Genomic DNA, 27,893 nt, shown 5'->3' with positions numbered 1-27,893 from the left:
TTGTTGTTGTTTACTTCCGGACCCTTCAAACTTTGACAAGAGATTGTTTTTCTAGCAACCAAAATACATGCCAAATTAACTGTTTTGTGTTGCTCCTTCAAAGAAGAAAAAAAAAACCACCTTTCATGTATTTTCAAGGTAGAAATGAGTGCCTTCACAGATATAAAATTTTCTACACAAAAAAGCAAATGAAAAAATCCTGATGCTTTTTGACAAAGATACAATTTTCAAAACCTGTAAGCCAAGATAGATAAGAGCTTAGACATACCCATATGTTCTCTTAATTTTAAAATTAATTGTTACTTTAAATCTTATCCTGCATGAAAGAAATTGGATAAAACAAAGGGATGAAAGAATGCCAAAATTAAGACCTAAAAACAATTAATAAAGCTGAAAATGAATGAATTTTAAGCAACAAAAATAGCTAAACAAGTAGTTGCAGTTTACAGAAAAGGTAATAGTTTTAGATTCTCTGAAACTAAATCTAAGTAAAAGTTTTAAACTTTTGCTATCAATTAAAGTCTTGCTTTATACATAAAACTTTTTAATCCTCATCAAATGCAAATAAAGAGATTAAGCATTTTGAAAATCTGTTTTGGTATGTAGTTTTCTAATTCGATTTTTTTAATTAAAAATAATCTTTTGGAAAATACTCATTCAACTTTTTCAATATGTATAGAGTTTTTATAAATCACACAAAAAAATTGCACTTTTGTTTTTGTACATCACTGATTTCAAGACTACTTTTAAAATAAAGAGGGGGTGAAATATCACCAAGATATTTCTGACAATTTTTGTACGTTACAGTTTCACTCTAAAATTTACTCTCAAGGGGTGCCTGGCTGGCTCAGTCAATAGAACATTCAACTCTTGATGGCAAGGTCATGAGTTTGTTTAAGTTCCAACTTGGGTGTAGAGTGTACTAAAAAATGAATAAATAAAATTGTCTCAAATCTAGAACTGATAAGAGTGAAACAGATCAAAGAACAAGCAACTATACCCAAAAGAAAATGAATTGAAGTTCCCTAAACAATAATGTTAATTTCAAGTATGATCCCACAACCTTAGACAAAGTAAACATTCCAGTATGTGACCAATCAATAGTGCATTAAACAGCACTTTGCTTAGAATTTGTAAGGCAAAAAGACACTGCAATTGAATGCAAACCACCCAAGAATGAATGACGTTTGACTACCAATACATCATACCGCAAAATGAACGGAGTTAAGTAACACCTATTTGATAGCTCTTCTAATAACTTTGTTTTAAAAAGGTAAGTCAGAAATGGAATATTTCAGTAACTACAAAGGAGTACTTAGTAAATGAAAAAGCATTCCCTAGATTTCAGGGGGTTGACAGTTCCTTTAAACCAAAAGAGAAACTCCCTATCTTGACAGTAAATACACAAATACTAACATTTTTTAAGTCTCCTTAAAATAAATAACAAGAACACTATTTACAATGAAAACAGTCAATCTTCTATGGAGACATCATATGACCAGTACAGGAATTTATCTACCTGATAAGAATAATGCACTTAGACACGGATTAGAAGTATTAAAAGATTTGATCCAAGTTCAAGTTACAATTTTATTTCACTTTTCTCTTCATCCCTCTGCAATGAGTCCATCAAGTTACAAATTTAAATTTCAGCAGTCACTAAGCTGTAATCACAAATTATTTCTCTTTCGCAGATTAAAAAATCCAGGCTGAGATGAAACAGAGGCGATTCAATCACACTAGCCTAACCTGAAATGTAGGAAGTAATCAGTAAATTACTGTGAAATGCTTTTTATTCAAACATGCTATTTTGCAAACATACTTTAATAACAGCATGAAGGTAATGAGATTATGGATACCTGGAAAATCTGTACTTTTAAACCAAAAGTTAACGTGTATAGTCTGACAAGTATTACGGGAACGGTGGAAATGAATATTTAAAATTCAACTACCCCAGAAAATTCTAACACATGAAGTCAATCTCCGTATTTTTTAGAATCAGGTAACAAGTATCATTACCGTACAAAACACCTGCAAGTTAAGATCACTAACTCCTTCACTCGCTCCTCTCTTCTGTTAACTAATCCTTTCAGTCGCCAAAAAAGTTACTTCCCTTTCTACCTACGTCAAATTAAGATCCTTCTCAGGCAATTTCCATGCCCAGGGTTAAATATCACCAATACAAATACATAAGTTGTCAATAAGCACCAAATAACTAAGTGTTCAGCACACGAAAGGAATTCACCAATGAAAAAACATGACACCTTCCTCCGTACCCTCCCCCCCAAAAAGCCATTTCATTAGCTTCACAAACATTTACTGCTGAAGTATACTCTGAGCGAGTGGTTCGATGGGTCTCCTTCACCAAACCCTAACTAGGAAACATAACCAATCGTCCGGACTCTTTCAGACAGTCAAGAGGATTCGGAGAATTATTAGAAACTGACGTCCGCAGGATCAGGAGTTTGAGAGAAAGGTAAGCAGTGTACTCGCAGGTGAGGTGGGGGGGGGGGGGGAAGGGAGGAAACCCTGAAAATCGGAAACGAAGTTGGTCGGAAGGTTAGAGAGAGGCAAGGCCGATGTCCGGTTCGGAGAGGACGCCACTGCAGGGCAGACAGCGATTAATTAAGCATTTGGAAGAGCTAAAGAGAGTTCTACGAAAGACCTGACCCGAGTACAAGATACAAGAACGCTGATATACCGCTCAAAGAAGACACGCGGGGGTGGGGCCCGCCCCGCTAACCCTGCTCCCTGAATGCTCCCTGAATGAACCCTCAAAAGAGAATCGAAGCCCGAGAAAGTCAATGGGTCCAAAGGAGGCCCGCACCGGCCGGGCAACGCCACAGCACAGAACGCAGAAGCGTGCAGAGCCTCCTGGTCTGAGGCCTCGGGTCGGCCCTCAAGAAAGTCGGAGCAGCCCCTGGGGCTCCGGGCCCCTCCTGGGCCAGCCTCTGTCCTCTCTTCTCACCCCCAAAAGCCTAGAACCGGACTCATGAGATTGACAGGAAGCTTCCGGCCGAGCGCTCCCGGCAGGCGCGGGGCAAAAGGAGCAATATGTCCTTAGCGCCGCGAGTGACACTCACCGGCCCGAAACCTCGAATGAAACCAGCAGCTCCGGGGGCGGCGGCAGCAGTGGCAGCAGGAACCGAACATCCAAAATGGCGGCTCCCTCGGCCTCACCACCGCTACTGCAGGCGGAAGGATCCTTTTAGGAAGGAGGGAGTTTTTAACTAACTTCAAATACTATCTCAAAAACTTTGGCCTCTATCTCCCTCTCCTAGTCGATTCCGTCTTCCCTAGACGTAACTTTTTGTGCCTCCGCTCTCCTACTACCCGAAAACTCGGACCCCACCGAGGACTATTTGCCAAGGAGGAGGTGACTGCTCCTAGCAGAGCGACGCACAGCGTAGCAAGGTACGGGGCGGTCACTGATGACGCGAGACGCTGCTGCCGAGTCACCGCTGCGGAGAGTCTGAGAGAGAAAGAGCCGGCCGACCCTGGAAGCCTACGAACTTTGGTTCCGCTTGCGGGGGAGGAGGAGGCTGAGCTACCAGGAAACCGCGGGGCCACCTGAAGAGAGCCGAGCTATCAAGGTATAGAAAGAAGTGGGTGAGGCGAGGCAGGTGGGGGCTGGGAATTAATACAGAAAAATCTCGAGCTGTTTCCAGTCGTGTTTGAAACTTTAGCTTTCTCTAGGCCAACTTCAGGAACATGCTCCAAGCGGTCTTGGAGTCTACAGTTTTATGGTATCTTTGCAAGGTGTTTTTTAGAGTTAGAGGATGATACAGAAGAATATATTTCAAACGCAGTACAACCGCTCAACGTCCTGCTTTGGATAATCATTTAAACTCTCAGGGCCTCAGTTTCCTCGTATGTAAAAACAAAGGATTTGGACTAGTGAACGCTAAAACTCTTTAAAGAGTGGGCTGTGTCTCCATAACCAATAACCTGAGCCAAAGACAGTCTACCCAGACATTACCTGGCTTGATAAATAATTATGAACACCTGACACAAATATTTTCCACGTGAACGGTGAAAAGAGTCGTGATATTTTGGCTCATTTAAAGGAAAGGTGACCCACCTAAACTAAAATCCTTCACGTAGATTGGCGGCAAAGAAGTCCTGAAAGTGAATAAAGCACAGCACCTGGCGGGATGCCAAACAGAACTGAACTAACCAAATCTTAAGTTTAGGACCTGTCATAGGAGGTTGCTCTTTTTTCCTCAGACAGCCACTTTTTTGCAGAGATTTCAAAACATTTTACAAAAATTGAATTCAGGAGCACAATTTTGCTCTTGAACTATTCGGGCTTAACAAGTGACAAAGGCCAGGGGGCGTGATAAAGTAATTATCATTTACTATTATTAAACATTGATATCACATTGTTTATAAAAGCATCTTCCTATGTGTAACCCAGTGTGACCCTCCTACCAACCTCCTAAATCAGATTAGTCAAGGATAAGTAACTTAGTTTTACAAATAAGGAGACTGAGGCTCAGAGAAACTATTAATATAGAAACCCTCCCTCCCCCCTCCCCCACTCTGATTCAGCTATATGGTGCCACTTCCTGAATTAGAAAAGAGTATACACACACCCACACCGACTCCCACACTCAGGGTGGAATCAACCCAAATGGTCTGGGGAGCAGAAACCTCATGGAATTCAGTTGCCTCATCTCCTCCTCAATGCACTACTGTGCAGTGCAACCTTGGATCACACAGCTTGTAGGTAGTAGCATAAAACTAGAACATAATGATGTTGCAAGGCATATTCCTCTGAAGTATAGCTAGACATGAACACATGCTAAAGAACAGTTTTGGACTCCCTTAAAAGTAAGGAATTTGCAGGTCACAAAGCAATTAAAGTATTTTGTTTGCAACATCACAAATATTTGTTTAGAGGTTGAATTTAAGTGTTTATACCACTGCAAACCACAAAAGAAAAATTAAACTATTCTTAAGAAAGAGGAAGGAACTTTTTTAGTACCGTGCCAAATGGCAGAGCATTAAAGAGAATACGGCAGACATTATGAGATGTAAACCCCCTCCATGTTTCTTTTTTACTTTTATTACCTTTATAATTACCAAACTCCTCCTCCAATGAAACTAAAAAATAGGGGCGCCTGGGTGGCTCAGTTGGTTAAGCGTCCGACTTCAGCTCAGGTCATGATTTCACAGTTTGAGTTTGAGCCCTGCATCGGGCTCTGTGCTGACAGATCAGAGCCTGGAGCCTGCTTCGGATTCTGTGTCTCCCTCTCTCTCTGCCCCTAACCCACTCACATTCTGTCTCTGTCTCAAAAATAAATAAACATTAAAAAAAATTTTTTTAATTCAATAAAAGCAATTGACTTAATATATAGTGTGGACATCATTATCCTAAGAGGCTTGGTTTCCGTGGTTAGCATTTAAAGGTTAAGAAGACTGGGGCGCCTGGGTGGCTCAGTCAGTTAAGCGGCCGACTTCAGCTCAGGTCGTGATCTTGCAGTCTGTGAGTTCGAGCTACGCGTCGGGCTCTGTGCTGACAGCTCAGAGCCTGGAGTCTGTTTCTGTGTCTCCCTCTCTTTCTGCCCCTCCCCCATTCACGCTCTGTCTCTCTCTGCCTTTCAAAAATGAATAAGTGTTAAAAAATTTTTGAAAAAAAAAGTTTGGGAAGACTTACTTCCCATCTAATCAAGCATAATCTCTAGTTTCAGGTAGGTTACAGCACATCAATAAAATGGAGTACTATGCTGCTAATAAAAATGAAGCTATAGCTCTATCTTTATTATCATGGTATGACAGGTGTTTTTGAACATTACAAAATGGTTTTATAATAATATTGCAAAAAAAGCGTATATATACATAGAAAAAAAGTTGAAGGATAAAACTAAAATGCGAAAATGGTTATTTTTGGATGGTGGGATTATATAGGATTTGTATGTTATGATGTTTTGTTTTTGCAATGAGCATAATGTACATTTTGGGAAAAAAAGACTTACACTTTAAAAAAAAAGTTTTTACAAAATAATGCAGTTTTATAGATCCAAATGTTAAAGGAGATCTTTGTTTTTATTTCTTTATTTTAACGTTTATTTATAGTTTTGGTAAACTCTACACTCAGTGTGGGGCTCAAACTCATGACCCTGAGATCAAGAGTTACATGCTCGTCTTCTGACTGAACCAGCCAAGCACCCCAGGAGATTTTTGTTTTTAAAACGGCAACATCCCAAAAATTAACTAAACTTTTAGGAAGAGAGAATGGCTGGGAGAAAAGATCATTATTTTTATAGTTTTGTTTATTATTGAAAAACTCATATGCTTCAATTTAACAAATAATAACAACAACAAAAAACAAAACTAAAGATGCATCAGCCAAGAGTCAGACATTCGGATGCCAGTCCTGGCTGGGTTACTAACTTTGTGCTGTAATCAGGGTATTTAACATCTCTGGGCCTGTTACTTCAGCTGGCCCTGAAGTATTTATTTGAGAATAAATACTTTATAAATATTAACATACATTATTTAATATATAAATATTATGAATGCTTTCTTTATGACTAGACTTATTCCAAAATGGATTTACAGTGGCTTAATATCCAGAGGGATCAAATGTGTGAAAACACTTTGAAAACTATGAAGGATTTTGCAAACATAAGTATAAAACAGTTTTTATGCCACCATACAATTCATCTCAACCATTTCTTGATTGTCCACTACCAAGTAACAGTAGTGCATTGTGTCTTACAATTTACAAAAGTGTTTTTATATACAGTTATTCATTTGCTCCTCACCTGTCATGAGCTTGTAAACCATGCAGGCATTATAGCATAATAGTTAAAAGTGTTGGTTTCTGGTGCTAGACTGCCTGGGTTTAAAATGCTGCTCTTCCTTGGGTGCCAGGGTGGCTTAGTCAGTTGAATGTCCAACTTGATTTTGGCTCAAGTCTGGTCTTCTGGTGCCTGAAATTGAGCCCTGCATCAGGCTCTGTGCTGATAGCTCAGAGCCTACTTGAGATTCTTTCTCTCTCCCTCCATCTCTCTCTGCCCCCCCCCCCCTGCTCGAATGTGCTCTCTCTCTCTCTCTCTTAAAATAAATCAACTTTTTAAAAAATTTTTAAATGCTGCTATTCCTTTATTGTATGACCTGTAGAAAATTAGTAAACATCTCTGAGGATTTCTGAACCTCAGTGTACCTGTCTATAAAATGGAGTTAATGATAGTAGTAGCATTGGCACCTTAAGGCTGGTGTAATAATCAAATGAGCCGATACACTTAAAGTACTTAGAACAGTGGCAGGCACGTGGTAAGGGCTCAATAAATAGGAGATGTCTTTAGGATAAACATCATCTTACTTTTAGCATAGTTTCCAGGTAAGAAACTTGGCCACTATCACTGCTCTGTGTGCATACTGCCTCTGTAAAAGCTTACTGCAGAACAAGTGCTGAATACGGTTTTCACTTTTTACTTTTGTGTGTGTTTGTGTGTGTGTGTTTAATTTTAAAATTTTTTTTAAATGTTCATTTAATTTTTGATAGAGACAGAGCACAAATGGGGGAGGGGCAGAGAGAGACAGAGACACAGAATCCGAAGCAGGCTCCAGGCTCTATGCTATTAGCACAGACCCTAATATGGGGCTCAAACCCACGAACTGTGAGATCATGACCCAAGCCGAAGTCGGACGCTTAACCGACTGAGCCACCCAGGTGCCCCTTTTTTTTTTTCTTTTTTAGTGTTTATTTATTTTTTGAGAGAGAGAGAGAGAGACAAAGAGACAAAGAGAAAGCATACAAGCTGCGGAGGGGCAGAGAGAGAGGGAGATATAGAATCTGAAGCAGACTCCAGGCTCTGAGCTGTCAGCACAGAGCCCAATGCGGGGCTCAAACTCACGAACTGTAAGATCATGACCTGAGCTGAAGTTGGACACTTAACTGACTGAGCCACCCACACACCCCTACTTTTTTTTTTTTTTTTTTGGTAGAAGTGAACATTTTTTTCAAATTTCTTTTGGTTGGCCAAAACGGGTACTAATGTAGGTCATTCATAAAATCGAAGTGGCCTAATGTGAACTTTTGAAAAGTGAGGGGTAACTATATATCTTTTAGCCTACATAATAGTCATTTAATAAATGTATTGCCTGAGTCTACTACACCACACTGTCCTGGGTGCACAGAATCTGTTACAGACATTTCCTTTTTTTTTTTTCATGTTTATTTATTTTCCAGAGAGAGAGACAGAGACAGAACATGATCAGGGGAGCAGCAGAGAGAGAGGGAGACAAAGAATCCGAAGCAGGCTCCAGGCTCTAAGCTGTCACCACAGAGCCTGACTTGTGGCTTGAACTCACAGACCATGAGATCATGACCTGAGCTGAAGTCAGAAGTTTAACTGACAGAGCCACCCAGGCACCCTTGTTATTGTCATTTCAATAGAGACTGCCCTACCCTCTTTATTTCATTAAGGAAAACTAGATTTTTAAAAAATCCTCCAATACATAAAAATATCAATATTACCACTCAGGAGATAAATGATAGTTCCAAAAGAAGCAGAAAAATGAGAGGTCATTGGGCGCCAGAGCTGAGAAAGAAGTCTTTTGGAAGACATGGCATATCAACTGGAATCGTGGTATCAGAGGGAACCCTCTTTTGGAGGCTTAGTTGCAGTGGGGTTCTTAAATGACAGTATCAGCAGCTGAAGCCATAAGACCTTTACAGCAGATAGGGAAAACTCTCCCTACAGAAATGTGGTCAGTGTCTTTCACAAGGAATTCTTCCTGCTTCTCCACATGCCAGAGATCTCAGCTGAGAAAGGAGAGTGAAGGAGATCCAACCCTGTCGGAAACAGTGACATGTGTCAAGGAGGTGGCTCCACTTGTTTGAATCACCTGAGTCTATAAATAAGCCTGAGAGTCAGAAAGAAATTAGTCCCTCTGTTGTTTATGTAATGTTTTCACAAAAAGCATTTTTACAGTTCTTTTAGGCATGGTGCCTAATCACAATTTATCCTGGCTTGAGAAAAGTTTAGGAATTAATCTTTCAGTTGTGGCAAAAGAGCTAGAAGTGATGTAAAATTGAAATTCTAATAGCCAACTCCATACACCCTTTGGCCTCGTACCAAGACCATTAGGAAATCTATATGCCCCTTGAAACTAAAGATCAAAGCACATAGGATACAAGGTTCAGCCCAGCTCCTTCTTTGATTTAGAGATTTAAAAGAGGCAGTCCTGGGGTATCTGGGTGGCTCAGTTGGTTAGGTGTCCGAATTCAGCTCAGGTCATGATCTAATGGTTTGTGGGTTCAAGCCCCACACCTGGCTCTATGCTCATCGCTCAGAGCCTGGAGCCTGCTTCGGATTCTGTGTTCTCTCTCTCTGCCCATCCCGCACTTACACTCATTCTCTTTCTCTCTCAAAAATAAATACTAAAAAAAATTTGTTTTAAAGAGGCAGTCCTGGGTGCCTGGGTGGCTCAGTGGGTTAAACGTCTGACTTTGACTCAGGTCATGATCTTAGGGTTTGTGAGTTCAAGCCCCACGTTGGGCTCTGTGCTGGCAGCTCAGAGCCTGCTTGGGATTCTCATTCTGTCCTCTCTCTCTGCCCCTTCCCCACTTGTACTTTTTCTCTCTCTCTCTCCCAAGATAAATAAATACAAATTGAAAGGGGGGAAAAAAAGGCAGTCCAGAGTTTGCCAATGGAGATGCTTTATGTCATCCTTGTTTTGTAAATCATTCTATATTATGTTGGCACTTTTAGAGTAAAAACTCTTACCAGATATGAGGTTGCAACCAACTCAAACCCCAACTTGAGGAAGTGGTGCCATTCTCTAGTCTAGGGAAGACAAAACTGTGGCCACTAGAGAAGGATGCAGCATCCAGAAAGTCAGCAGGGCTTCTGACTCATTTCCTACTCAAGTAATTCTATTTCCTTTATACAAGCACCATCATTTGCCTAGAAGTTTCCATGGTAAGGAAGGTTTTGTTTGAATAAACAAGGTTTTGTTTTATGTGCCTAGCCCCATCCTTACTCCTCTAAAATCAGGCAGTTCTGCAGTTTGCTTTAAAGTTAGCCTTGGGGCACCTGGGTGGCTCAGTCAGTCCTTCTTCAGCTCAGGTCATGATCTCCTAGTTCATGAGTTCGAGCCCCACATCAGGCTGTGTGCTGACAGCTCAGAGCCTAGAGCCCGCTTTGGGTTCTGTGTCTCCTCTCTCTGTGTCCCTCCGTGCTTGTGCTCTCTCTTTCTCAAAAATAAATATACGAACACACACACACACACACACACACACACACACACATATAGTTAAAAAGTAATTAAAATTAATTTGACATTTTGCTGTGAACCAAAAACTGCTCTAAAACATAAAGGTTATTAAAAAGAAAAACAAACAAAATGCCAGTTGTACAAGAAACAATAATCTGACCATCTTGTTTTCTCAGCCTCTCCTTTATCCCATAGAATCACTAATATTTAGTCCACTAGAACTCAGCAAATAGAAACTGAAAAGAAAACTAATATTTATTGAACACCTAATAAGTGCTAAAGGGCTTTACATAAATTCTTTTAATTTTCATTATTGTCCCCATTTTATAGAGGAGAAAAAGGAGGCTCACAGCTAGTAAGTGGCAGAACTCAGACATACAGGATTCCACTGATTTCCTAACAATGCCTTTTCTTCACTCTGTGTTGCATTCTTTCTTTAAAATATTTTTTTATTTTATTTTTTAATGTTTATTTATTTTTGAGAAAGAGCAAGCAGGGGAGGGGCAGAGAGAGAGGGAGACACAGAATGCAAAACAGGCTTCAGGCTCTGAGCTGTCAGCACAGAACCCAATGTGGGGCTCAAACTTATGAACCACAACATCATGACCTGAGCCGAAGTTGAACACTTAACCAACTGAGCCATACAGGCACCCCATTCTTTAAAATACTCTCTTTTTTAAAAAGTAGGCTTCATGCGCAGCATGGAGTCCAAAATAGGGCTTGAACCCATGACCCTGAGATCAAGACCTGAGCTGAGATCAAGAGTAAAATACTCATGGGCTCCTGTGCAGCTCAGTTGATTGAGACTCTGGATTTTGGCTTAGGTCATGATCTCGTGATTCATGGGTTCAATCCCTGTGTTGGGCTCTGTGCTGATTGCATGCAGCCTGTGTGGGAGTCTCTCTCTCCCCCTCTCTCTTTGCCCTTCCCCCACTTGTGCTTTGTCTCTCTCTCTCTCTCAAAATAAATAAATAAACTTAAAAAAAAAAAAAAAAGAATAGGACATTTAACCAACTGACCCACCCAGGTGCTCCTAAAATACTCATTTTTAAAAAGACACCTATTCCTCTAGTTTCTTTGCACTTTCATGCACATCTGACAGAAGGTACCATTTACCAAAAGTCTTATAGCTAGTAAGTGGATAGGATTTAAATACACACCATTCTGTCTCCCTGGAAAAAGTGATCATTATGAGAGAAGTAAGGATCCAAGAGAAAACAAGAGTTTATTGACTATAATTAATAAAATTATTTAGGTCAGGAATCTTCATCTAAGAATTATAGAAGTTTCAGAGACAGGAATAATTATATGTATATGCATGGACACACATATACATTATTACAGACAGAGAAGCAGAGACTTTAAGGGATGGAAGAGGTTGTAAATGAGAACACTTCAGACTCACACACAAGTAGCCACATTAACATTTGTGCTGAAGAGCCCTGATTCCCAGGCAATTAATTACTCAATCCAAGACCAAGGAATTTTGTGGTTTTCTTGAGGATTTCAAGTCTCCGGTTAAGATCTTCAAAATCAACTTCCTCAGAACCACAAGGGTCAATGGATAGGCTTACTTGAGGTTTTACATCAGGCAAATCAGGAGGCATAAAGTTATCAAAACCCATCTTGGATCTTGATTCTGGCTTTGGAGAAGTTGGGAGGTTGAATCCTGTACCTGTTCATTTCAATAAATGTAATTAAAAGTCACAATAATACAGCCTTCCAGAAAGAAATCCCAGCCTCAAAGGCAGTAGACTATTATTACTTTTGAGAGGGCAGCATATAATCTGGCTGGAAAACTAGACAACTCCCCCATCATGCAAATGGTGGTAGTGGTGACATTTTGTTGGCCCTTGCTTCAAAGGCAATCTGGACTTCTAAAAAAGGCACAGTTTTTCAAACTATGTGCATAATTATCTAGTGTGATGGTTGTTTCAAAACTTTTTCTGTGTTAAAGATCTCTCTGAGATCTATATCCACTTTGAAAACTGTTAGCTACTATAAAGGAACCCACTGTACTCCTGGTAAGTCACTAATAACCTTCTGTCACCTATGGAGGAATAGTCTTATAAGAATTGAAAAGTCTTGGGGTGCCTGGGTGGCTCAGTTGGTTAAGCGTCTGACTTCGGCTCAGGTCATGATTTTGCGGTTCGTGAATTTGAGCCCCCGTCGGGCTCTGTGCTGACAGCTCAGAGCCCGGAGCCTGCTTCGGATTCTGTGTCTCCATCTCTCTCTGTCCCTTCCCCACTTGTGCTCTGTCTCTCTCTATCAAAAATAAATAAAATGTAAAAAAAAATTTTGAAGAATTGAAAAATCTTCAGTGAGTAGTAAGCAGTTCCAGCTTCTACCAGCATTCCCTATACTTACTAGGAAACAATGAAGGACACAAATCACTCTTCTTATAGGAGTCATTCTGAAAGAAAAAAGACCGCTGGGTTGTGATTGGTCTGAGCGCCAAACACACATTTTGTTCACAGTAAGCCTTCAATAAATATTTCATAAAATTAACTTCTCATAGTCCAGCTTCCTTCTTGTGAAGGTGAAGTTTCTATTTATGCCTTCTGGAAATTACCCTTAGGAGCAACTATGAGTTTTGCTGCTTTTGTCACCTGTGGTCACATACAAGAAACAGGAAATCTTTTATCTTAAAGCCTGGAGATGCTACTTGTGAAAGACGATTCAGTTTAATAAAGTCTGAGGACTCTTTCTCCAAGAAATAAATGGCAAGGAGAAAACAACAGGCAGGAAGAAGGAAGTGTTAGAGATGAGAAGGTTTAGGAGATATATCAACCAAATACAATGTGTAGATCTTTGGTCCTGATTTCAATAAAATAACTATAAAATGCATTTTTGAGATAATCAGCAAAATTTTTCAAAGTTTATTTATTTAGAGAGACAACCAGTGGGGGAGGGGCAGAGAGAGAGGGAGGACAGAGGATTGGAAGCAGGCTCTGTGCTGACAGCAGAGAGCCCGATGTGGGGCCTGAACTCAAGAACGTGAGATTATGACCTGAGCCAAAGTTGGACATTTAACCGACTGAGCCGCTCAGGCACCCTAGCAATTAGCAAAATCTAATGTGGATTGAGTATTATATTATAGTAAGAAATTATTTTTCATTGTATTGAGCATCATAATGGCATGGCATTTTTTTATATTATAAAAACAAAAGGTATGTGTTAGAGATATTTACAGAAATATTTACAGGTGAAATTATATGATGTCTGAGATTTGCTCTAAATTCCTCCTTCCCCACAGGTGTGCCTGGGTGGCACAATTGGTTAAGCGTCTGACTCTTGGTTTCAGCTCAGGTCATGATCTCATGGTTTTGTGAGTTCAAGCCCTTAGCCCTTAGTCGGGGGCTCCAGGGCTCCGTGCTATCAGTGCGGAGCCTGCTTGGGATTTTCTGTCTCTCTCTCTCTCTGCCCCTTCTCCACTTGTGCTCTCTTTGTCTCTCTCAAAATAAATAAATAAACTTTTAAAAAATAAAAATAAAAGATAAATTCCTTCTCCCCCCCCCCCCCCAAATAAAAGTGTCAGGAAGAGAGAAAAGAAGAGAAGCAGAAATTTGATAACTGTTAAAACCATGTGATGGGTACATGGAAGTTCATTATATTATTACCTCTAATTTTCTATATGTTTAAAGTTTCCATAATAAAGTTTTCTTTGTTTTATTTTTTTAAGTTTTTATTTTAATTCCAGTTAATATACAGTGATATATTAGTTTCAGGTGTACAATGTAGTGATTCATCAAGTCCATATATCACCAGATACTCATCACGACAAGTGCACTCCTTAACCCCCATCACCTATTTAACCCATACCGCACCTCCCTCCCCTCTGGTAACCATCAGTTTTTTTCTCTGTATTTAAGAGTCTGTTTCCTTCTTTTTTTTTTTTTTTTTTAAGTTTATTTAAGAGTACATGCGCACGAGCAGGGGTGGGACAGAGAAAGATAGGGAGAAAAAGAATCCCAAGTAGGCTTTGCGCTGTCAATGTGGAGCCCGACATGCGTCTCAATCCCACAAACCTTGGGATCATGACCTGAGCTAAAATCAAGAGTGAGATGCTTAACTGAGTGGGCATCTCAATTCTTTCTTATTTTAAATCAGAGGACTTGCATTCCAAGACTGGAAGCTGAGCAATTCACAAGGTGTCATTCAGATAAATAATTTCAACAAAGAAAATCAGAGTTAAATTATGTCTGAAATATAAAATCTTAAAAAAAGAGTTTCAGGGGCGCCTGGGTGGCGCAGTCGGTTGAGCGTCCGACTTCAGCCAGGTCACGATCTCGCGGTCCGTGAGTTCGAGCCCCGTGTCAGGCTCTGGGCTGATGGCTCGGAGCCTGGAGCCTGTTTCCGATTCTGTGTCTCCCTCTCTCTCTGCCCCTCCCCCGTTCATGCTCTGTCTCTCTCTGTCCCAAAAATAAATAAAAAACGTTGAAAAAAAAATTTAAAAAAAAAGAGTTTCATAGTGGCACCTGGGTGGCTCAGTTGATTGAGTGTCCAACTTCAGCTCAGGTCATGATCTCACAGCTCGTGGGTTCGAGCCCCGCTTCGGGCTCTGCGCTGACAGCTCAGAACCTGGAGCCTGCTTTGGATTCTGTCTCTTTCTCTCTCTCTCTGCCCCTCCCCCACTTGTACACACACACTCTCTCTCTCTCTCTCTCTCTCTCTCTCTCTCTCAAAAATAAATAAACATTAAGAATTTAAAAAAGAGTTTCATGGGGTCAGAAATACCTTGCAAGTTTAAAAGAATAAGACCATTTCTCTTTATTCATACTGAAGGAACAGAGTAAAGAGAATTAATGTCTATGGCTCTTTAGCATTTACTTATTTGACTTCTCTAGATTTATGTCTACAAAGTTTTGAGATCTTTATACTATTTTCAACAAGAGAAGACAACTGTTTCCCCTACATATAAATATTGAAATATGTGTCTAAATCACTGTACATGAAAGACTTTCCAATTTGTCCAGCTCATAAAAATGTTCCTTGCAGTCCATATTGTGGTATTGTCAAGAGATTGACAAAAGACTACAGGCCTATTTTCTCATGAGTTCAGCATAAAAACACATCAAATGGGGAGCCTGCGTGGCTCAGTCTCTTAAACCTCTTAAGCGTCCGACTTTGGCTGAGGTCATGATCTCACAATTCGTGAGTTTGAGCCCTACATTGGGCTGTGTGCTCACAGCTCAGAGCCTGGAGCCTGCTTCAGATTCTGTGTCTCACTCTCTCTCTCTGCCCCTCCCCTGCTCATGCTCGGTCTCTCTCTCTCTCTCTCAAAAGTAAATAAACATTAAAAATCAAATGTCTGCTAAATGACTGCAAATATGCTCCCTAGCCTTAAAAAACATCACTAAGATTATTCTACCATTCAAAAGGCCCATGTAGAAATATATTTTAACACTACTGGTAGTCCCATCCCAGAATCAGTTTCCCTCTCTGTACTGACCTGTCTTTCAGGAGGAAGGGATAAAAAACAAGAGGCTGGAGGTCTCACAGGAAAGGGTCCCAGTGCAGATATTGGTGATGCCTCAAGTGGATCACCAGTTCCTGCTAAAGTTCCACCTCCTCTGTCAACAGCACCTTTCTTAACATCCTCAGTAAATCCAATACTGACCAGGTCTGCCAGGGCTTCCACCTAAGGCAAGAGGGTAAGAGTCACATTGTGTTCTCAACTTATCACACATTTGTTTATCACGTACCTACTAGATGCCAAACATTCTTAGAAGCACAGGGGAGGAAACGGTGAGCAAGGAGACATGGTTCCTGCCCTCATGAAGTTCATACTTTAATGTAAGTTAAGTCGATGACAGATAAAGCAACCTTCAAGCTTCTGGCCCATACCACCTTCTTTCTCTCTCTTTCAAAGACTATATTTTGAGGGCCTATGCGGTCAGACATTGTAGTACATCAATGATTAAGAACTGCACGTAAACATGCATAGGTAGGTCTACAAGAACGTTTATCAAACTTGAGCAGTGGTAAACTCTGAATTTATTCATTCATTTGACAAAAATCTATTGACAGTGCTAGGGATGCTACAGTGGACGAAACAGATAAAAGTCCCTGTCCTCATACAACTGATATTCCAGTGGAAGAAATAGATAATAAACAAAATCACTAAGTGAACTATATCGTATGTTAGAGTTAAGAGCAATAGAGAAAAAACATACACCAGAGAAGAGGGAAGAGGTTGACATTTTGGAGACAATAGATGAGAAGTGACTCACAGAGAACACACAAGTACAGACCTGAAGGAAGTGAGGGAAGGACGGGGAAGATAGCTAAAGAACACAGAGTACTGGAAGTACAAAGGTTCTGAGGTGGGAACCAGCATGTGTATTTGAAGAAGCACAAAGAGGCCAGTGTGGCTGAGGCAGAGTAAATAAGGGGAAAAGTAGAGACAATGAGGCCAGACAGAAGAGGTGAGAGTGCATTTCCTCCTTCATCACAGGAGAGTTGCTGCCTGTTACTCGTAAGTGAATTAAAAAGACATTGTAAGGGTTTAAAAGAAGAGGAGTAACATGATCTGACTTAGGTACTAACCAGATCTCTGACTGTTATATTGGATCAATTAATGGGGAAGAGGAGTAGAAGCAGGAAAACCAGTTAAGAGGCTATTGCAGTCATTCAGGCAAGAGATTAGGTTAGATCAAAGTACCATCAATGGAGGTGGTGAGAAGTGGCAGAATTCTGGATATATTTAGAAGGTAGAGTGACCAAGATTTGCTGAAAATTGGTTGGGGGCTAGGTAGGGGTTGAGAGAAGGGGTAGAGTCAAGGAAGATATCAAGATTTTGCCCTAGCATAGAATTGCCATGAACTGTAAGAAGGAGTAGGTCCATGAAAGGGATGAGAGCACTTTTGGACATGTTAAGTTTGAGATGCCTCTGAAACATCCACGTGAAGATGTCAAGAAAGTGGATGGATATATCAGTCTGGAGTTCGTATCAACCTAGAGCTCTTAGCTAGTGATGGAGATATGGAAGTCTTCACCATAAACATGGGATTGAAAACCATGACGTAGGATGAAATCACCTAAACAATAGAGAAGAAAGGGAAAAAGTCTAGAGACTGAGCCCTTGGGCACATCTCTAGTGGTATTTCATGTGGCTTTTACTTCTTCAAAGTTCCTTTCTGTATTGTCTAAGTTTTTACAGTGTGTCCTTTTTCAACAAACCATGTAACTCTTTGGAAGAGGGAAAAAAAAGGAGTATGAGTCCTAGCAGGAAACAATCAGCAAAACCTCAGAAAAGTGTGCCCCTTAACACTACCCAACTTGGTGCATGCCTCTTCAATTCAAAGCCATTAGGGGGAAATCCCTCTTGTCCTAAAACCCTCCATGACCACCTTTTAGAAGCTTAGACCACCTTGAGTGATGTTGATGATGATGATGATGATGATGATGATGATGGTGATAGAAAGCAAAACTTGATTACATTGGCTATGTGCCAGGTATTGCATTTAACTTCTTTATTCATATTAGCATGTTTAATCGTCTCAACAAATTATGAGATTTGGTAATAACGATTAACTCTTATTATCCCCCTTCTTAAAGTCCAGACAACTGAGTCTTTGAAAGGGTGAGTCACTTGCCTGAGGTCTCATGGTTAATAAATGGTGAATCTAGGATCTGAATATGGGTCATTTCACTACTGAACTCATACTCTTAACACCAAAATATAGTGCCTTATACTACACTATAAAATTGAGATCTTAAGAAGTAAAAAAGCTTTACACACTTCCGTGTGTATGTGCGTGCGCACATGTTTTTGGGTGTTTTTTTTTTTCCAATATATGAAATTTATTGTCAAATTGGTTTCCATACAACACCCAGTGCTCATCCCAAAAGGTGCCTTCCTCAATACCCATCACCCACCCTCCCCGCCCTCCCACCCCCCATCAACCCTCAGTTTGTTCTCAGGTTTTAAGAGTCTCTTATGCTTTGGCTGTCTCCCACTATAACCTCTTTTTTTTTTTTCCTTCCCCTCCCCCATGGGTTTCTGTTAAGTTTCTCAGGATCCACATAAGAATGAAAACATATGGTATCTGTCTTTCTCCATATGGCTTATTTCACTTAGCATCACACTCTCCAGTTCCATCCACGTTGCTACGAAAGGCCATATTTCATTCTTTCTCATTGCCACGTAGTACTCCATTGTGTATATAAACCACACTTTCTTTATACATTCATCAGTTGATGGACATTTAGGCTCTTTCCATAATTTGGCTATTGTTGAGAGTGCTGCTATAAACATTGGGGTACAAGTGCCCCTATGCATCAGTACTCCTGTATCCCTTGGGTAAATTCCTAGCAGTGCTATTGCTGGGTCATAGGGTAGGTCTATTTTTAATTTTCTGAGGAACCTCCACACTGTTTTCCAGAGTGGCTGCACCAATTTGCATTCCCACCAACAGTGCAAGAGGGTTCCCATGTCTCCATATCCTCTCCAGCATCTATAGTCTCCTGATTTGTTCATTTTGGCCACTCTGACTGGTGTGAGGTGATATCTAAGTGTGGTTTTGATTTGTATTTCCCTGATGAGGAGCGATGTTGAGCATCTTTTCATGTGCCTGTTGGCCATCTGGATGTCTTCTTTAGAGAAGTGTCTATTCATGTTTTCTGCCCATTTCTTCACTGGGTTATTTGTTTTTTGGGTGTGGAGTTTGGTGAGCTCTTTATAGATTTTGGATACTAGCCCTTTGTCCGATATGTCACTTGCAAATATCTTTTCCCATTCTGTTGGTTGTCTTTTAGTTTTGTTGGTTGTTTCTTTTGCTGTGCAGAAGCTTTTTATCTTCATAAGGTCTCAGTAGTTCATTTTTGCTTTTAATTCCCTTGCCTTTTGGGATGTGTCAAGTAAGAAATTGCTATGGCTGAGGTCAGAGAGGTCTTTTCCTGCTTTCTCCTCTAGGTTTTTAATGGTTTCCTGTCTCACATTCAGGTCCTTTATCCATTTTGAGTTTATTTTTGTGAATGGTGTGAGAAAGTGGTCTAGTTTCAATCTTCTGCATGTTGCTGTCCAGTTCTCCCAGCACCATTTGTTAAAGAGACTGTCTTTTTTCCATTGGATGTTCTTTCCTGCTTTGTCAAAGATTAGTTGGCCATACGTTTGTGGGTCTAGTTCTGGGGTTTCTATTCTATTCCATTGGTCTGTGTGTCTGTTTTTGTGCCATGGGTGGTTGTTTTTAACACACTTGTAAGTATAATACTTAAGGTATCTTCATCCTTGTTTTCTACCCTATTGTTACCAACTTATAAGGGTCATGTGACAGCAGAAGTCAAGCTCTGTTAGGAAAAGTATGTGGGTGGAGAAAAGGTGCAAATGTCACCTGCTTTACAATCCTGGCAGAGCTACTCTGGAAGCCACATTCCTAAGTAGAAAACAGATCTTCTGGTGCACAATAAAAATCTCAGCTTTAAGTCCATTCTTCGTTCTTGAAAGTATTCACTGTAATGGTTGCCGTGGATTTATATGGCACATTATAGTTCTTAGCAATTTCTGTCAGGTACTCTTCTACTACAACCTGGGGTAGAGTAGTCACATTTAATTTTACACATTAGCTGCAAGATAAAGAACATAACAGAATTTGGTCACACACATATCCACAAACTCAGAAACAAAAAGAGTTGAGGTGGTCTTTCACCTCTAAATCACTGTCCTTTATTTTTCTAGTATCTGTTCTGTAAAAGTACAATTAAAAACTTTTTTTTAAATTTAGGAGGTGCCCTGCTTATATCATAAAGATAGCCCAATCCTGGGGGGAAAGAATCTCAATCTCTGAAAATAAGAGGAAGAAAATAAACCTAAGAAAAAAAACTTTAAATTGAAAGTTCTGATTTTGGAAGTATTTTAATTATGTCAAAGGCGATATTCAACACACTCAGCAACCTACAGTACAGCAAGGCACCATCCAGTCAGAATGGACACCCTGAAACAACTCTGAAACACCACCAGCCTGAAACAACACTGTGGCTAGATTTCTGTGTCTCAGCTGAATGTCAGTCCTGAATTATACTGTGTGGTCATGATGTAAGATGTTCAAAACTTGAAGCTTCTAAATTTATAAACTTCCTTCATATTACTAGGCCAGTTACATTTAGGAAAATGTATGCTTTCTTTGTAAAGAAATAATCTCAGATTGCTTGACACTAGCTTTTTTATAAAGCTCTGAGTTCCCTAGTCCAAAATCTTTAAACAGGTTATTCTGCCTCCAACGTGTTTGGGTGGCTCAGTTGGTTAAGTGTCTGACTTTTGGTTTCAGCTTGGGTTATGATCTCATGGTTCGTGGGTTTGATCCCCACATTAGGCTCCACACTGTCAGTGTGGGATTCTCTTTTTCCCTCTCTCTCTGACCCTCCCCTGCTTGTTCTCTCTCCCTCTCTGTCTCTCTCTCTCAAAAATAAATAAATATTTTTAAAAGTTTTAATGTTTATTTTTTAGAGACACAGAGACAGTGCAAGTGGGGGAGGGGCAGAGGAGAGAGAGAGAGAGAGAAAGAGAGAGAGAGAGAGAGAGAGAGAGAATCCCAAACAGGCTCTGCGCTGCCAGCTCAGAGCCTGACACAGGGCTCAACCCCAGGAAACTGTGAGATCATCACCTAAGCTGAAACCAAGAGTTGGACGCTTAACTGACTAAGCCTCCCAGGTGCCCCAAGACTTATTTCTAAACATCTTTCAGTCTGCACAAAATTATGCATTCTGAGTTTGTTTATATTTGCTTTTCCTGTATTTCTTGGCTTAGAAAAATGTGTGTCTCTGGAAATGTGTCTACCTGAGAGGTGACAGTTCCGATCTCATTGGTTCGACACAGTTGACCATATTCTTGGCTGTACTTTGCACACAGCTGATTAGATACCTGAAGCAAACCATCACCAAGAAAAAAATAAAGGTGAAATCCATCAAGTTATGACAAATTTGAAGATGAAGAACTACGAAAAGAGCAAAAATCACTTTCATCTTATCTCGTTGGAATTACATTCTATTAGCATCAAAACAACAGCAATAGCAACAGAACAAGTGTTTTGTTCTTAAGTATCTGATAAATGTGAAACTTAAAACTTCTAATTCTAAATACCTTATAAATTATGACTCCTGTCTCCGCACAAAAGAAATCCACTGTCAAATTTTGCTTTATTTTTTTAGGTAAGGTTTATTATTTTTTTCTACCATTGCCATTTAAAAAAAATTTTTTTAATGTTCATTTATTTTTGAGAGACAGAATGTGAGCAGGGGAGGGTCAGAGAGAGAGGAAGACACAGAATCTGAAGCAGACTCCAGGCTCTGAGCTGTCAGCACAGACCCTGACGTGGGGCTTGAACCCACGAACTGTGAGATCATGACCTTAGCTAAAGTTGGACACTTAACCAGCTGAGCTACCCAGGTGCCCCTCTACCATTGCCATTTTTTTTTAAAATTTTTTTTAATGTTTATTTATTTTTGAGACAGAGAGAGACAGAGCATGAACGGGGGAGGGTCAGACAGAGAGGGAGACACAGAATCTGAAGCAGGCTTCAGGCTCTGAGCTGTCAGCACAGAGCCCGACGCGGGGCTCGAACTCACGGACCGTGAGATCATGACCTGAGCGAAGTCGGACGCTTAACCGACTGAGCCACCCAGGCGCCCCGCCATTTTTTTAAAAAGTATTTTTTCACTTACACACTAACAGCAGAAAATACTTCTATGGTTGTCCTTTAAGAGAAAAAAGGATTCCTCTAAGTAATCCTACAATTCTAAACAAGTAGCAAGAGTGATACTCTCACCTACAGTTATGGCACAGGCAGTGAAAACTTATCAAACTTACTATCTTCAACTCAGGCACCTCTGACTGGAGGCGAGGAGCTGCCCAGATTAGTGTAGATACAGATTAGGTCAGACCAGAATCCAGTTCCCTAAGAAGAACACAAAGTTATGCAACACAGAGCTTTATGTTTCCATCTTTTCCCTACTTCAAAGATAGTCCATGGACAATATTCGAAATATATTATCAAATAATTCTTTTTTTAAGTTGATTTATTTTGAGAGAGACAAAGACAGCGCAAATAGGGGAGGGGCAGGGAGAGAGGGAGAGAGAGAGAATCCCAAGCAGGCTCCTCACCATCAGCATGGAGGCTGACATGGGGCTCAATTCCACAAACTCCAAGATTATGATCTGAGCCAAAATCAAGAGTCAGATGCTCAACCGACTGAGCCACCCAGGCACCGCTAATGTTAAATAATTTTTTTAAGTGAAATTACAATGTATACCAATATATACAATTACAGTATATACACATAGGTATATATAACTATATATATACCCACACACACGTATGTGTTTATACACAGATAAATAAATACATATATGGACTGAAAGAAATGTACCAAAATTCTTATCTCTAGATTTGGTGATTATGGATTCTTTTTTTGTCTGTATTTCACCACTCCTCTACAAACTCAGAAAAAAGATAACTATATGGTTCTTTTTTAAGACCAACTTTATTTATTTAAGGCATCTCTACACCTAACAAATTTAAGACCCCAAGCTCAAGAGTTGTATGCTGTTCCCACTGAGCCTGCTAGGTTCCCCAACAACCATATGGTTCTAAACATGGCTCCTTGGACTAACATATTCCCTTCAAACAGCACTACTTCCTCCTATAAAAATTAGAGACAAAGTTCTTTGGCATAGTACCAGCAAGTTAGAGTGCACTCTCCCCCCTCACTAGGTGCGGGGATGCCTTCTCACTCCTTTGAGCCTGAAAAATGTGCAGGTTCAGTAGGTCTTCTTTGTGGCCTGGATCAAGCTGAACCAAGCCAGCAAAAGGTCACAATACAGCTCCAGGATCTCCATGGATCCTCTGTGGTAGTCTTCTCAGATAACATGTTCCACTTGGATCCGAGCTCGTTCATCTTTCCCATTAGCCAGACAGTCAGCGATCTCTTTCCTGGCTCTCTGGGCCTGCTCAGCTTCAGCACAAAGCACACGTATAGGAAAGTGCATGTACGGGGGCTTCTGGGTGGCTCAGTTAGTTGAGCCTCCGGCTTCAGCTCAGATTGCGATGTCCCGGTTCTTGGGTTTGAGCCCTGCGTCAGACTGTGTGCTGACAGCTCAAAGCCTGGAGCCTGCTTTGGCTTCTGTGTCTCCCTCTCTCTCTCTACCCCTCCCCTGCTCGTGCTCTGTCTCTCTCAAAAAATAAAACATTGACAAAAATTTAAAAATTAAAAAAGGAAAAGTGCATGTACAAAAAGGAGTTTATTGAATAAAAAAGGCAGGTGACATGATAGTGTGAAACTGTTTTTATAAAAACAATAAAAAATATGTACCATATGTGCACATATGAAGTTATCAATGTTTTGCACTAAGCTGTGGTTCTCAAAGTGTCATCCCCAGATCAGCAACGCCAGTATCACCTGAGATTCTGTTAGAAATGCAGATTCTTGGAGCCCACTGAATCAGAAACTCTGAAAGTGAACCCAAAAATCTGTGTTTGAACAAGCCCTCCAATTTTGACACCTGTTGAAGGTTAAGAATTGCTCTAGGGGGTGTTCTGTCAGGTGATCTTTGTTTTATCCTTTCAGCTAACCTTGCTTTTCTAAAATGTCCCATAGTGAACATTTCTTATATTTGTAATAAAAATATTATTTAAAAAAGAAGAATAGGGGATCCTGGGTAGCTCAGCCAGTTGAGCATCTGACTGTTGATTTGGCCCAGGTCATGATCTCACGGTTCGTGGGATGGAACCCTGTAGCCTGACACTGACAGCACAAAGCCTGCTTGAGATTCTCTTGCTCCCCCTCTTTCTACCCCTCCTCCCCCTCAAAATAAATAAGCTTAAAAAATAAAAATAAGAAAATAAAGAAGAATGCATGAAGTGCTCTACATTTAGAAAACTGTTCTTGGGGCGCCTGGGTGGTTTAGTCGGTTAAGCAATGGACTCATGATTTTGGCTTAGGTCATGATCTCACAGTTTGGGAGTTTGAGCCGTGCATTGGACTCTGCACTGACAGAGGATCCCAGCCTGCTTGGGATCCTCTGTCCCCCTCTCCGCCCCTCTCCTGCTGACTCTCTTTCTCTCCAAAATAAATAAAATATTAAGACAAAAACTGTTCTCAGGGGTGCCTGGGTGGCTCAGTTGGTTAAGCGTCAGATTCTTGGCTCAGGTTGTGATCTCAAGGTTGTGAGATCAAGTGCCACGTCAGGCTTCATACTGGGCATGAAGCCTGCTTAATATTCTTCCTCCCTCTCTCTGTCTCTCTCCCCCCCCCCCCACCACCACCTGTGGGTGTGGGTGTTTCATTTTATCCTATAACACCTGTGTGAGGTGTTATTTGCATTTTACAGTTGAGAAAATTGAGATTCTAAGAGGTTAAATGGCTTGCCCATGGTCACACGATTAAGAGTAACTGGTTGAATTAGAACATGGCCAAATCTTCAGACTGTAAACTCCTATGCTTTCTCACCATATTATGCCAATAAAATGAACAAGTAGAGTAATGCTGGGGACGTAACAAATGTAGCCTGTCCCAGACCAATCCACCAAGGTAAGTCTTACCACTTTGTATTATCAACTGATGACTGAGCCTGGGGAAACAGACTTTTCACAAGTCAGGAAAACCTGAGCCCCTAAATTATGTAACCTGTCTGTTCACTGAGTTATACTCACCTCCTAATCACGAAAAGACAGAGTTATTCTCTGCAAGCAAATCTTGACATGAGACTACATTTAAATCTGAAATAAATACAAATCTCAGTGCTTGAAAGGTTGCTTAGCCAAGTACAAAGGAGGAAAATGTTCTCTGTTCTAGACATCACAGGGAAAAGAAATTATAGTGGAATTGGACTTGTTTCAGATAAATACTGAACTGTTGTTACACCATTACTAATATTAGCAAACATTTATTGTGTGCCCAGGTTATAGTTTGTGTTACAAATAGATCCCTGGAATGATAGAAAACCAAGATCATTATCTCCCTTTAAAGAGGAATAAGTTTAGTTAAGGAGGGCTAATTTGCTTTATATACCTCAAATCACTCAGGCACTCCAAGTTTAAATTAAATTTGTTAAAAGAAGATATAATTTATCTGGATAATAATATGTGTCACTGGATTGCCAGGATCTAATAAAAGGACATGTGAGCATGCAGTTTAAAATTCACAAGCTCAGGGCGCCTGGATGGCTCAGTCGGTTGAGCATCTGACTTTGGCTCAGGTCATGATCTTACAGTTCATGAGTTCAAACCCCACAGTGGGCTCTGTGCTGACAGCTCAGAGCCTGGATCCTGCTTCGGATTCTGTGTGTCTGTCTCTCTGTGGCCCTCTTCCACTTGTGCTCTCTTTCTCAAAAATAAATAAACATAAGAACAAATTTTTAAAAATACAAACTTCAAGCTGTATTACAAAGCTGTAATCATCAAGACAGTATGGTGGTGGCACAAGAACAGACACTCAGATAGATGGAACAGAATAGAGAACCCAGAAATGGACCCACAAACATATGCCCAACTAATCTTTGACAAAGCAGGAAACAATATTCAATGGAATAAAGACAGTCTCTTCAGCAAGTAGTGCTGGGAAAACTTGACAGTGACATGCAGAAAATTGAACCTGGACCACTTTCTTACACCATACACAAAAATAAATTCAAAATGGATGAAAAACCTAAATGTAAGACAGGAAGCCATCAAAATCCTTGAGGAGAAGGCAGGCAAAAACCTCTTTGACCTTGGCCACAGCAACTTCTTACTCAACATGTTTCCCGAGGCAAGGGAGACAAAAGCAAAAATGAACTATTGGGACCTCATCAAAATAAAATCTTCTGCACAGCAAAGGAAACAATCAGCAAAACTAAAAGGCAACCAACAGAATGGGAGAAGATAGTTGCAAATGACTTATCAGATAAAGATCCAAAATCTATAAAGAACTTACCAAACTCAACACCTAAAAAAACAAATAATCCAGTGAATAAATGGGCAAAACACATGAATAGACACTTCTCTAAAGAAAACATCCAGATGGCCAGGGTTAGTATCCAAAATCTATAAAGAACTTACCAAACTCAACACCTAAAACAAATAATCCAGTGAAGAAATGGGCAAAAGACATGAATAGACACTTCTCCAAAGAAGACATCCAGATGGCCAACCGACACATGAATCAATGCTCAACATCTCTCATCATCAGGGAAATACACATCAAAACCACCACGAGATACCACCTCACACCTGTCAGAATGGCTAACGTTAACAACTCAGGCAACCACAGATGTTGGCGAGGATGCAGAGAGAGAGGGTCTCTTTTGCATTGCTGGTGGGAATGCAAGCTGGTGCAGCCACTCTGGAAAACAGTATGGAGGTTCCTCAAAAAAATTAAAAATAAAACTACCCTATGACCCAGCAATTGCGCTACTAGGTATTTATCCAAGGGATACAGGTATGCTGTTTTGAAGGGGCACATGCACCCCAATGTTTATAGCAGCGCTATCACCGATAGCCAAAGTATGGAAACAGCCCAAATGTCCGTTGATGGATGAATGGATAAAGATGTGGTATAATATACGATGGAGTATTACTCGATAATCAAAAATAATGAAATCTTGCCATTTGCAACTACATGGATGGAACTAGAGGGTATTATGCGAAGCAAAATTAGAGAAAGACAAATATCATACGAGGACTTTAAGACACAGAACAGATGAACATAAGGGAAGGGAAGCAAAAATAATATAACAGGGAGGGGGACAAAACATAAGAGACTCTTAAATATGGAGAACAAACAGAGGGTTACTAGAGCAGATGTGGGAGGGGGGGTGGGCTAAATGGGTAAGGGCATTAAGGAATCTACTCCTGAAATCACTGTTGCACTAAATGCTAACTACCTTGAATGTAAATTTTAAAAATAAATAAAAATTAAAAAGAAAGTGTAATTACATGGGGTGCCTGAGTGGCTCAGCCAGCTAAGTATGTGACTCTTGATTTCAGCTCAGGTCATGATATGATGGTTCCTGGGACTGAGCCCCGCATTGGGTTCTGGGCTGACAATACAGAACCTGCTTGGGTTTCTCTTTCCCTCTTTCTCTCTCTCTCTCCCTCAAAATAAATAAATAAATTTAAAAATTAAAAAAAAAACATTTAAAAAAATAAATAAAATTCACAAGTTCTGTGTAAACCATCAATCATCTTCATTTTCATGGTAAAAATGATGGGTACCATTGAGTTTGCCTAAATTTCATTTGTGCATTTTTCTTAGGCCCCTGTTATCTAATGAATGCCCAAAAATCTATCTGGAAGTTTGAGTAACAGCTGCCTCTCCACCAATAGATTATAGTAATTCGAGTAAGTAGTGCTATTTATGGAGCACTCAGAAAACTGTATGCACACACAATACTTATTTTACCTGAATCCCCCTCATAATCAGAGATCATTGGTTTTTCAGTTTATTGAGGGGTTAATGGCTCATGTGACTCACTGAAATGAGGAAAGAGCAAAAGGCAACAGAAAAGTTGGATTTAAAGAAAGAAGACAAAACTTGTCAGCTACTACCTCCACTCATGGGTGTAATTCTACTGGAGTCGTCACCTGACAGAAGAAATAGCTCTTTTCTTTTCCTTTCCTTTCCTTTCCTTTTCTTTTCTTTTCTTTTCTTTTCTTTTCTTTTCTTTTCTTTTCTTTTCTTTTCTTTTC

General features: G+C 40.2%; 1 protein-coding gene and 1 long non-coding RNA gene across 2 annotated transcripts in view; one reads left to right on the top strand and one right to left on the bottom strand.

Moving 5' to 3' along the window:
* AP1G1 (adaptor related protein complex 1 subunit gamma 1) overlaps positions 1–3,323 on the bottom strand; it is an 80,046-nt gene extending 76,723 nt beyond the window's left edge. The window contains exon 1 of the mRNA XM_049622529.1: positions 3,084–3,323. The gene's annotated coding sequence lies outside the window, so the exon portion shown is untranslated. The remainder of the gene's footprint in view (positions 1–3,083) is intronic.
* Positions 3,324–3,469: 146 nt separating this feature from the next.
* The window catches only part of LOC125916379 (uncharacterized), a 27,812-nt gene continuing 3,388 nt past the window's right edge, over positions 3,470–27,893 (top strand). The window contains exon 1 of the long non-coding RNA XR_007455893.1: positions 3,470–3,593. This is a non-coding gene — a long non-coding RNA (uncharacterized LOC125916379). The remainder of the gene's footprint in view (positions 3,594–27,893) is intronic.

This window comes from Panthera uncia (assembly GCF_023721935.1).
Source record: "Panthera uncia isolate 11264 chromosome E2 unlocalized genomic scaffold, Puncia_PCG_1.0 HiC_scaffold_20, whole genome shotgun sequence".
In the NCBI taxonomy this organism is placed as follows: domain Eukaryota; kingdom Metazoa; phylum Chordata; class Mammalia; order Carnivora; family Felidae; genus Panthera; species Panthera uncia.
Note: the sequence above shows the minus strand (reverse complement) of the source record. Positions and strands in the feature narration are given on the sequence as shown.